This window comes from Uranotaenia lowii, chromosome 3 (genome assembly GCF_029784155.1).
Source record: "Uranotaenia lowii strain MFRU-FL chromosome 3, ASM2978415v1, whole genome shotgun sequence".
NCBI lineage: Eukaryota > Metazoa > Arthropoda > Insecta > Diptera > Culicidae > Uranotaenia > Uranotaenia lowii.
In genome coordinates this window covers 77,121,449-77,133,473 of record NC_073693.1, presented here as the reverse complement: position 1 = coordinate 77,133,473, position 12,025 = coordinate 77,121,449, and the positions used below count along the sequence as shown (strand labels likewise).

The 12,025-nt window shown below is 35.1% G+C and overlaps 1 protein-coding gene across 3 annotated transcripts in view; it reads right to left on the bottom strand.

Moving 5' to 3' along the window:
- LOC129751627 (putative ferric-chelate reductase 1 homolog) overlaps positions 1–7,952 on the bottom strand; it is a 217,451-nt gene extending 209,499 nt beyond the window's left edge. For 2 of the 3 annotated variants that reach the window (XM_055747232.1, XM_055747235.1), the window contains exons 1-2: positions 7,657–7,952; positions 5,831–5,849 (exon numbers count right to left, since the gene is read on the bottom strand). The gene's annotated coding sequence lies outside the window, so the exon portion shown is untranslated. Of the gene's footprint in view, positions 1–5,830; positions 5,856–7,656 lie in introns of all 3 variants that reach the window. The other variant, XM_055747233.1, reaches the window with a different exon arrangement.
- Positions 7,953–12,025: the final 4,073 nt, after the last annotated feature.

Below are 12,025 nucleotides of genomic sequence, written 5' to 3'. Positions count from 1 at the left end.
AAACAGGTCTGAATATGAAATTTTAAATTAAATCATTTCCGAGGGTTTTGATTCCATTTTCTCATAACCAAAATCGTGTTTCTTTTTTCGTATTTCTGATTCTGTATCTAGTTTAGGGTTCTTGATTTTCAGTTCAAATAATCATAAGAAATTAGAAATGAAAATCAGCTTTGGAATCCTGGTTCAAATTTGATTTTGCATTTCATATCAAATTTGAATCAATCATGCTTTTCGCAAATTATATGCATTTTCAATATTTTGATAAAAGTTTTCCGAATATGAAAAAAGGAAGAATTTTGTTTTATATTCAAATTCGGAGTTCTTAAAAAAACTATTACACGAAATTTGTACATTTAAAGCTTCTAAAAAGCAAATTCAAAATGGAAGGCTTAGATTAAGATACAGCATTTGAAATTCAGATTTTAATTTAGATTTATCATCTAATTTATAAAGATGAGTTGGGCTATACTGCCGCTCATAGCAAGTCCGTCCCATTTGCATTTTTGTTGAAATGAGAAAAACGGCATTGAAAAATCGTAAAAAGTCCAACGGTAGTTCAGCACTTGTATCCGTTTTTAATCGAAGTAATCAACAGAATCTGTCACTGCAACGGCTAATGAAAGATTTTCTCTTAATAAGGATTATTTTTTTGTTTTGATTCTGTTGAAAATCATTTGCTGGTCCCTTATGGCTGTGGGACCGACATGCGATGATTTGTGCCTTATGGGACCGACTTGCGATCATTCATTCAATGGGACAAAATTACTTGAGGTTTTTTTCAATGTTCATCAGAACAAAGTACTGAAAACAAAGTTTTTTCTTGAAACTACAGGTAAAATTAAAGTGATTCCAGCGATAAATTGCAGAATGATGAAAATGCAAATGGGACGGACTTGCTATGAGCGGCAGTATATATGTTTGTATATATATATGCACCTTATACAAATCCACACCGCTTAACCGATCAGCTTGAAATTTTGTACACTGATGTAAACGGACATGAGAAAGGTCGAGGTAATAGTTTTGAGCCCATCCCACCTAAGAAGAGGGACCCTCCCATACAACTTACGTTTTTATTCCCACGAACCAAAAGTCATGGCAACCATTTGCAACCGAATTTCGTTTCCCTGCGGGATTGTTTTCACCATCACCATGAGCCAGGCATTAGAAACGACCATCCAAAGTTCACGTGTACTGGAAAGCAAATCAAAGCTTGCTGAGCATAAAAAATTAGAATGGAGAAATTTTGGCGGGCTTTTTTCCTTCTACTGTTCAAAACACGTGATAATGGTGCGAGGCATTTGATTGCAATAATGAGCCTTCATTTAGGATAAAAAAACTACTCCCCTGTTAGAAATATATTGAGAAGAACAGTGGTTGAGAATCTACTAGAATATGCAGTGTGTAAAGTATGGATACATTAATTCATGTTCATTATGAATTGACTTCTTCAGTTGAATAACTATTTGGACTGAAAACTTATGTTCCAGCTTTTAGGAACCATACATTTTCATAATTTCGGAGCTCCTCATAGGGAAACAATTAATAAAACTGAGGGTTGTAAGTTCAAGGCTGCGATCTCAACACTTTGATTGCCGTGTAGGAATTTAATTTACAATAGGAATTAGACAATTAAACGTTCATTTTATGCAAAAAATTAAAACCAAATCCAACGCACGAGACTCAGCGGTGTTTAAACTCGCCTCGGAAAGAATCATTCGGCTGATTTTTTCCGAGTTTAACTTGTTGTGTGCAGATTGATTTTATCTTCGTTCCAATCATGACGTGATTGCACACAAAACGAAGAGAACAGTTCCGAGTTGATGTTTTCCCCTCCTCGCAGGAATAAAATCACACCAATGAAACAACAGAACGAAGCTTACCGTACACGAATGCTCACGAGCGATCGTTGCCGGACGGACCGAGTTAACATTCCTCGCACCCTTCTCTCGCTCGTTTCCCGTTCCCTTGTATCTATCACTTTTAGCCACGCCCCCATGCGTTGTCCGATTGATGTGTTCGGCTGCCGAACGAAAACGATTTTTTCTTTAATTCGCAGAACTGTTCGTTTGCTTCGCTGATGTTTCTCCCCCGATTGCTGTTTACTCCTGCCGAGTTTACCCGAAGCTTACTTCCTGATGCTTTCCGAGTTGAACTTTAGATAGCATCATTGCAGATTGAGTTTAACGAAATAAAATCGTTCTGCAAAGAAGGGCAAAGTGCGAGTATGTAGACTCGCGATTTTAACATCTCTGACGAGACTTTTAGTAATTTAATCTGAGGTTTTCAGTTTTTAGTTTTGTACAATTCAATTTCATTTGTAAATTTTTAAATTTTAAGTTATCATTGATCATCGATGTGTTCAATTCTACCATCTAATTATAAGAAAACTTAAAAAGCACATTGAAAGCAGAGGTTTCAGCAGAAATCTATTTAGAAATTTCTAAGTACAAAATAAAACTTAAATGGGTATTCCATTCTACTTAGAGAACTTGAAAAGAGGTCGTTAACATTTGTTTAAAAGCTTAATACATGGGATTTTCACTAGATAATCCCTAGAAAAGATAAAAAAAATGTTATCATTTGAAAAAAAAATGATATTTCAATTCAAGCTTCCTAGAAATGGTAAAATAAGGTTGTCAGAATTGCCGTATCGGGACAGGACAAATCCAGCAAATTCTATCAAAAAACCTGGCCTGCATTTGATTTCAAAATGTTCAAATCGATATCCTGGCAATATCCGGGCAAACTTGGTCAAAACCGTGGAATTATTCAGTAAAAATCACTAAAAATATACTTGCAATTTTTTTTTTCAACAAACCACATCAGCAGATTTTAAATTGTATATCAAGCTTCCAAACACGAGTCATGATGATTTCTAAAACTCGCCATTTAAAACTTCTTTTTTAACGTAAAACTGAAAAATTATAATAATTATAAAGTCTCAGTTTATGTTACTTTTTAAAAGTTATGTGAATAGATCCGGGCAACATCCGGGCTTTTTGCAACAAAATCTGGGAAACCGGGCAAGACCGGACTTACCTCAAATTTTGATTCAAATGTTCTAGCAAATCCGGATAAATCCGGGCAACCTGGCAACCTTAGATTGAAATGTTTTTCGTGATAGAATGGATAAGCATTCAAGGGAAATTTTTTCAAATTTCTATTAGCAAACCTAAAAACTATTAGTAATTCAATAATATGAAAACGATAAACTTTGCTAATAATCCCTATTGAAACTTTAAGAAGACTAACAAAACTTACGAAGCTCACATGGCCAAACATGGTCCAATTTGTTATAATGATGAACAAAAAGCTTTCAAAATTTCAAAAAGTCAAACGACTCATTTCGATTTATATTTTATGTGAACCCGAGCAAGGCCGGGTAAAATCAGCTAGTACAGATTAAAAATAAATTTTTGAAGTAATGAATTAAAATTAAACCAGAACTACAAAATTTTAATTATAGATTCCAGAATGACGGCTCTAAAGCTAGGCTCTTAAAATTCAGATCTGGAATTACAATTCTAAGGTATTTTTTCGGGTCAAATAGCAAAAACGACTATTTATTTAACGTTCCAACGTTTCAATCCATATAGGATCGTCATCATCGACTAAAATGTGTCGTAAAACAAAAGATAAGACAAGTAATACGACTCATTTAAGTCCCTGAAGACGCTCCTATATGGATTGAAACGTTGGAACGTTATATAAATAGTAGTTTTTGCTATTTGAACAGACTAAAATCCGAAAAAATCGTCGTAAATTCGAATAACAGTCGTTGAAAAACATCGTGAATTAAGATTCGAAAGTCTTATTTTTTGTACATTTCAGAAATCGTATAGAAATTCGGTAACAGATTCAAAGTTCAATTTTTGAACTCAGGTTCAGAATTCAGATTTAGAATGATGATTCAAAATTCATAAAAAGAGTAAGCTCGCAAATGATTTTTTCAATCAACATAAAATTGTTGAGGAATTCAAAAGAACATGAGCTAAAATATTTGCTTGTCAATTCAATTTCAAAATTTAAATATTTTTTAATCAAAATTAGTATGTACACACAATTCAGCTGAAAATCATAAATGTAAATTAGAATTTGAGTAAATTTTCTAAGTTTGTTTTATGCAAAATATCCCAAATTTTATTTTAAAAATATCATCCTCAGGATTTTCATTATGGAATTGATTATTTATGAAAAATATTTGCCGTTAACTAAACATGTACCTGTTCTTCACCTTAAAAATCTTTTTAAAAAATTATATATTCTCGGTATATTGTTTAACATTTATAATATTGCAATTTTTTAATGCCAAATTTCAAACAAAAATCATAATTTTGGTTCAAGTGCCAACTAATTTGATCCAAAAAATGTTTATGGTTTACTTTTTTTCTAAAATTTTACTTATTTTCTTCAAAGGTTAGAATTTGGAAGATTAGGCTTGTTTTTATAGAACAAGTTTTTAATTTAAAGAAATTTAAGGCAACACTCAAAAGAACTTATTTTATGCTTAAATCAAATAAGTTTGGTCTACCAGACTTTTGAACCAATTCAAATATTTTAACCATCAATGAAAGCAAATTCCATATTTTGTTTCTTAAGGTTTCATTACAAAAATGTTAGGAAGCCCTTTAGATTAAGGACCACTTTTCTAAAGTAACGATTTAATACAGAAACTATTAATGATTAGTTTCTTAAAAATCAATAATCATGTAGTTACAAACATAATTTGTTTCAATGTCTTTTTATTCGAGCAATGAGGCGGGAAAAAGTATGATTAGGTGTTTTGGGCTATTTTGTAATTTTTGAACATTTTGTATGAAAATTACCATTTAACTAACGTAAAATAAATTCATACAAAAAAAAAATTATAAACAACTTTTAAAGAAGGATGCTTGGTGTTATTTTAGACACTAATTTTGATTTCTTTTGAAAACCGAGTTTTGAATTAATTGATCATTAAACCCCCATGAGTCGGTTTTTCCTACGGCCCTGGTCTAGAGGTGAGGTGTCGGAGAGGTAGCTCGGAGGACTCGAGTTCGATTCCTGGTCGAGGTGAGTATTTTTATTTCATTTACTATTCATGATTGATTATGTTGATTGTTGCATTGTACGTCTAGTCACATCATCCGCCAAACAAACTACAAGAAAAATAATAGATGTTTTCATTATGCCCCTATTGTGACCGATTTTCAGCTTTCGACCAAAAATTAAAAATGTATTTTTAAACGTTTTCCTCTAATTTTCAAAGTTTCAGACAGATACCAAATAGACTTCTTTAGTGTTTGAACACGAAACAGTTATAAAGCTGTTTTCTATGGTTAAATAAGCATCCTTCTTAAGGTGGCCATAATGCCCTTTTCTCCCCAATGTAGAAAATAAGCATGCTTGAGATAAAATTACTACTTGCATTGTTGAAGCAATTTCTGCATGATAAAAGCATCAAGGCTTCTGACGGTCGCCATGTAGTTGTACTTTTTTGCCAAGGTCCACTTTTTGTGTTTTTTCATATATAAAACATTTTCTGCTCACAAAAAAATAATATAAAAGTTCAAAAAAAGAGTTAAGAGCAAAACTACAGTTTTCAAAAAAAAAACTTTAAAGCAAGCTTATTTTCAACGACACGTCCCGCTGTTCGATATTAACAAAAAGCACTGCGATGGTGACAGTAGAGTGGGCTTCAAACAAACAGCTAGAAAGAAAAGCCATGACCATCGCATTTAATAAAACAATTGGACGAAATAAAAACAGAATTACAGCTAGCAGCCCCCAAGATTGATAGCAATGGCTCAAAAACCCGGCACCAATCCGAGCGCCTCGAACAACTTACCTGATTCTTTTTTCACCGACTTCAACGAGGCCCGGCAAAATGTGATGAACCCCGGATTGATGACGATGACGGCGTCCGGCGAGGTGGGAAAATCCGTTGGCCCGGTGATTGTTGTTGTTGATTATTTCCATTACGAGAAAGCGGCGGCGGATGAGGTGAGTCACGACGAAGCATTACATTGGATGGATGAATGGAGGAAGGAGGAATACATAATCGAGGGATAAGTTGAATAGAAAGAAGAATGAAGAATAAATTTACGGCCGCGCTAAGGTTAACGATGTTAAATGTGATTTTTACATCTGGATTTAGAACCGGGCTGTTTGGTTGGTGTTGAAGCAATCGATTTGTCCGTATTTGGGATCAAAATAATTCCATTGAGAAAGAAAAATGCTTTAAGTAGGTAACTTTTTTTTATAACATTGAAAAAGCTATAAGTACTTTCATACACCTCAGTATATTGAAAATACATAATCCGCTGAAGAAGCTTTGAAAGGTTTTAAATACATCGATAATCAAATTTTCAATCATTTTTTAAAGTAAAACAAATGTCATAGTTGAGATAGAGTCGAATCGAAAAACATCAAATGCTACACCACCAGCTAAAAAAATCACAAATTCCAATGCAAATCGTCACATTTTTCATTTGTTGTCCCCGCGTCCGATTTTGGTAACTGCCTTCAATCTACTGAATTAATCATTCGCAAAGAAAGTCTGCATCCGCATAAGGACCTATGAGAAACACTGATTAAGACTATGAAAGAAGGGAAGGGAAAATCGTCTTCATCGAGCTTCACGGCTATTGTTAATAATCACAGCGCGGTGACGGTGAAAATAATTTTTAAAATTCCATCGGCCTTTTAACTGCATGTCATAATTGTGGAAAAAAAACAATAGTAGGGGGCGCGAACACGTGGGAGCCAGGGGGTCAAAAACTTGAAGCTGTTACTACTACTTATCACAATCGTCATCAACACTGCTGTAACACTTGTTCGGCAGCACTTTCCTTTTCCAACAACAGCAGCAGCAGGTACAGCATCCCAACCAATCGTCAGATCACGATATGATACAAATCCGAAGACTCCGACACACACAATCAGGTTTTCAAGTTTCACACATTGATTATAGACCCTGCCTTACTCTTTCTTTCTCTAAAACTAAACGAACGCACTTTGTTGGCCCGTGACTATAGCTGACATGACATCATCATCGTCATCAACATCGCCATCATTGGCAGCTTTGGCTTCATAGAAACTTTGACGAAGTAGACACTTTGTTGAAGCTGTTCGCAACCCCTTTGACAGCTTCCGAAATACGGATGCTTTCACGCAATCAACGCTACCACTTTCGACTTTATCTTCATCTTAAGCGACATAGAAAGGCACACTGTTCAGCGAGCCGATTGCTGCGATAAATCTTTATTCAGCCTACTAGACGATGTTTGTTAATATCCATGACAACGCGTACTTTACAAGAGGTTGATCATTAGCTGTTCACCAACACCGGCTTGATTGTTATCAACTCTTCAGGCATCTTCATCAAAAGAAACGAAAAATGAATCCAATCTACTGTATTTGTGTGCCACTTCGAATGCAAATGACCCCAAAAGCATCGCCCGGCGCTGCTGATTTCCTAACTGATTCGATAATTATAACTAGCGGATCTAAATGGATTCCCGCTGAGTGTTTGCCGAGTAGCTTTCGCTCGGGTGCACCAGCTATAGGCTATTGGCCAAAAACAATATCCACTGACTGAAAGGCCTCTATCAATTTTGCATTATTTTTGCAAATTTACAGTTCCCGCATGTACAAAACAAAAATTCTACTAACCAAACCGTACAACGATCCACAAAAGGCAACCCAAAGAGCCTTCCTCAGCCAAAAACACACAAAACAACCCAATGAACTATTAAAACACACAACACTCTCTTTCGCGTGCAACCCGGCCGCCCGACTAAGGAAAAGGTTCAGCGAAGTGCCTCAACACTCCCGCGCAATGAAGTTGCAGAAAAACTCCACCGACAAACAAACAAAACGCACCAACGACGACGACGACGGAGACAAAACACTTCGGAAACCCGCTCTCGATGAAGTCACTTCCAAGACTGATTGATCGCCGTAGCTACCTAACCTAGGCTAGCTACTCTAGCGTCTACAAACAGCCGTCCAACAACCAAAAGGGGCAAAGAATTCCGTTCCGTTCCGTTGTATGCGAATGCTCATGGGGATCCAGCCGTCCATCCAGCCATAAAGCCTGGCGGCGGATATCCATATTACCTACTTCAGATACCAGGGGGCTCTCCCCCTCAGGAAACCTCAGCCCAAGCAAGCAGTAATAAGACAATCACGAGGGTCTCGTCATACGTTGGTCTGTGTGTTAAGTGAAAAACTTGTTCCCCAACAACCAGTCTCTTGTAGTCGCACTTGTTGTGACTAAGCTTGTAGGCCTGTGCTGCTGTTGTTGTTGTTGTTGCAATGCTGTTGGGGAACTCATCGTCAGGAAACCTCGCACATTGTTGTAGGAAACCTACCAACTGATGAGGAAAAAAGGGCGAAAGAAACAAACAAGTTCCCCCCGCGTGGTAGGTAACTTGGATGGAGCTTTGGAGGCACCCACTGAGCGCTAAGTGTGGAGAGCGAGAGAGCGCATCCGATTTGGCTCCAAACTCCCCCTGGGCAATCAAACAGTTGCGTGCTTATGGCGCTTATGGAAGTTCAGGTTACCTACCTCACTGGACGATCACTTGCCGAGAGTAACAGGTTGAGAGAGCTCCCCACATGGAGGTCGTAGGGTGGCTCTATTTAAAAATTTTAAATCCAAACTAGCTGAACCGGTGTAGGGGAAAGGTTTCCTAAATGGGCCTATCGGGTTAAATGCGCCTACGGCTAATGGCTGTCAAGACAACATATCTAATCAATGCATTTTGAGGGTTATACGCTTTTAACATAAGGCAAAAAAGAGTTCCATGAATAAACCAACTCAAAAAAAATTAAAAACTCATACATTTTGATATCTTTTGTGTAATATGTTGACTTTTGAAAATTATTCGTAAAGACAAAAAGATGGATGGTTTATTCAAATGAACCTTAGAAGTGAAACAAAATTAAGCTTTTATAATGGTTTCATAATGATGCGAGAGTGGAATAAGAGAGTGTTTTTGACTGCCCCCATCATGTTTGTAAAATGGCACTACCCCCATAATAACAGGTTAAATAGAATAAATATATGATTGTTATCATTAAAACTTCAAATTAAAGCTCTAATTGACATCTTAAGAGCAAATCGAAGATCTCAAAACAGATTTGAAAAAAATCTTAGGAATGAAATTCTTCTATATTATGGCAACCCTAATTTTTTTTATTCCATAAAGTTATAAAAGACTTATATTTTTATAAAAATTCAGCTTTGTCATATGAAAGTTATCAGTTTCTAGCATTTCCAATGAAATTATACGAAAATATTGCCAAAAAAAAACAGAAATTTAACCTAAATCATAAATAGGCGCGTTTAGCCCGCACATTTTGAGGTTCGGTAATTTTGACAACAGTTATAATAAAATCTATTTCTCAAAAACGGAAGGAGATTAATACCAAAAAATTACTCCAATGTATAGAAAACAGATGTCTGCTCATGTGTATATAGTTTTTGTACACATATTCGATGTAATATTTGATTAAATCAGTATTCTGCTTAATAGGCGCATATGGCCCACTCCTCCCCTAGTTTGCTATACATTCTAAAAATGAATGAAATTTTAGGAAATTATTTAATTTTTGATGTTTGTGGACATAATTTTAAATCAAATTTAGACATTATTCAGAAGCAACCGCTTTAAAATGAAAGCTGCAACTGTAATTTTGAATAGCACTAAAAAGATGAAAAGATGATTTTATTTCCTGAAACTGTATCTTCAAATGAGTTTTCCAGGATCTTCAATTTTTGCCCTGATTTTATAAACTTCCTGTTTTACTGGTACTCCAAGCATCCAAAAGTCCCGAGGGGGAGAGGCAACACTGCCAGCGAAAAGTCGTTCTTGTTTTGTGCTGTAGAAGTGACTAATTTTTCTTCGGAATTGTGGTGATAATGAGTGGAATAGTGATGTATTCTAATACATGAATAATTTGTGAAGCGAGTGTTTAAGAATTGGGATCCAGAGTTTGCGAATTAATGAAATTATTTGGATTCGAAGGGGAGAAAAATTTGATAATTCCACTTTCGATGTGTTCCTTAACGTTGAAAATAAGTGCTCCCAAATTCACACGACTCATGCACCATGAATAGTGATGCATCATTGTCTTGAAATGTGTGACGGTATGACGTTACGCAGATATGGAAAACGGTATGTAACGCCTTCGAAACGCTGGAACGTCAATCTCGTCGACAACGGGCCAAAACTAAAACAATTCCCGACGACTGACCAAGGAGAAAGCAAGGATTTTGCATAATCTAGGTTATTAAGGAGTCGAATGGCCAAGGAAGAAAACGGATCGAAGCTAAGTATACCCATTAAGATAAATAGAAACTCTCTTTCAATGTTCACATTGAGATTTATAGTGGTGAAGTAGAGTATGTTTTGGTTGCGCTTATGTTCAAAGGAAAGCCAAATTGTGCGATAGTTTTAAATAGTAAGTGCAGGGCCGAGTGTTGTGCGAAAGTTGCCTAATAGTAGAAGTACAGGTTCGGCCAATTTAAGTTTTGTGAACCACGCATTCATATAAAAGGGTGGAATTATTAACCATAAACTGACTCAGCCTCTGTGGTGGTCCTGAGGGATGGGTTAGCTTCTGTTTGAAACGTGATACAATGACTTATGTCAATGAAAGTGGCGCATCAAACATATCCAAAAATCCGTTTGACAGCTCGTTTGCGCTACAATCGTTAATCAAATGTACAATCCTACATTATTTTTCCAATAGTTTGAAACGAAAATTAATAATCAGGTTGTCATTTGACGCAATTCTCAGTGACAAATTGAATAATTATGCTTGAATAATGTTTATTTATCGTTAAACGGATCTATGTTTCGAGTAGTGCATTAATTGAGTTGAGCATTTTGTGTTTTTTCTCAAGTTCTTTTGAGTTTTTTTTTATAGATGTTTTATACAGTGTTCGCCAATCGTACGCTTTTTTTCGGATGTTATGAGAAGCTGAGGTCAAATCCATATTTACGTCATGACTTAGACGGTTTGTTCAAGTAATTTCAATTTTCTTTTTTTTATAAATTTTTAGAATTTTTTATTGTAAAGTGCTTTTTCAGCTTATTTTAATTCAAAGCATTCTTAATTGTACTTCAATTTTACTCACTTAGTTTTAATATTTTGTCAGTTTTGCTTTTTTGCTTTTTTCAGGTTACCTAGCGGTATCTTGAAAAACTTGTTCAAATAATAATGATTGTTTATATAAGATGTACTTTGTTTATATATTTTCATACATAAATATTTCACATTCAGATCTATGTATTAATATCCACATATATATTTTTATACTAACATATATTCAAATATTCATATAGAGGTTTTTTTTTTAAATTCATTTGCAGCTATTTAACTCTGGATAATAAGTGCTGGAACCTTCAAAATCAAACCACAATTATTTGAATAATATACTTCTTTCATTTTTAGATCGAACAAATAGATGAGCATCTTTGATAAATGTGTTTGGCTTGCTATAATGCTAGCAGTACCAGCACCAAATGTTTTTTTTTTTTTTTTAAATATCCTTTCTTCTAGATTAATAATCTTTGTTTCAGATCATCCCGTCATATAACCTTCTTGCTATGCTATGGAAATAGAAAGCCAGAAATAATAAATATTATGATTCTAATTGCACTCTCTAAACTTATGAATATTTGGTTGAAAACATAAATGGAAGTCTCTCAAAAGCATTTCCCTTCCAAGTGGTTGCAAGTTGTAGGCAACCGAAATCAAGGGTCTAATGTGGAAAAGAAAATAAGCTTCATTTAGTAGCTGATTTAGATTCTCATTTTTTTATTTGATATTTCAGGTGAAATTAAGTAGTTTTATTGCTGATATCCATCCATAATCCTGTAAATTATTTCCAATTTGACAGAGCATTCCGAGTTTATTTCTCATTTTCTAAATTTTCTAGGAGCATCATCTTCATAGTTCTTGAAAATCATTTACAATTTTGCAGCATAATTAACGTCGCCAGGAATGACATCATATACTAGATACATTA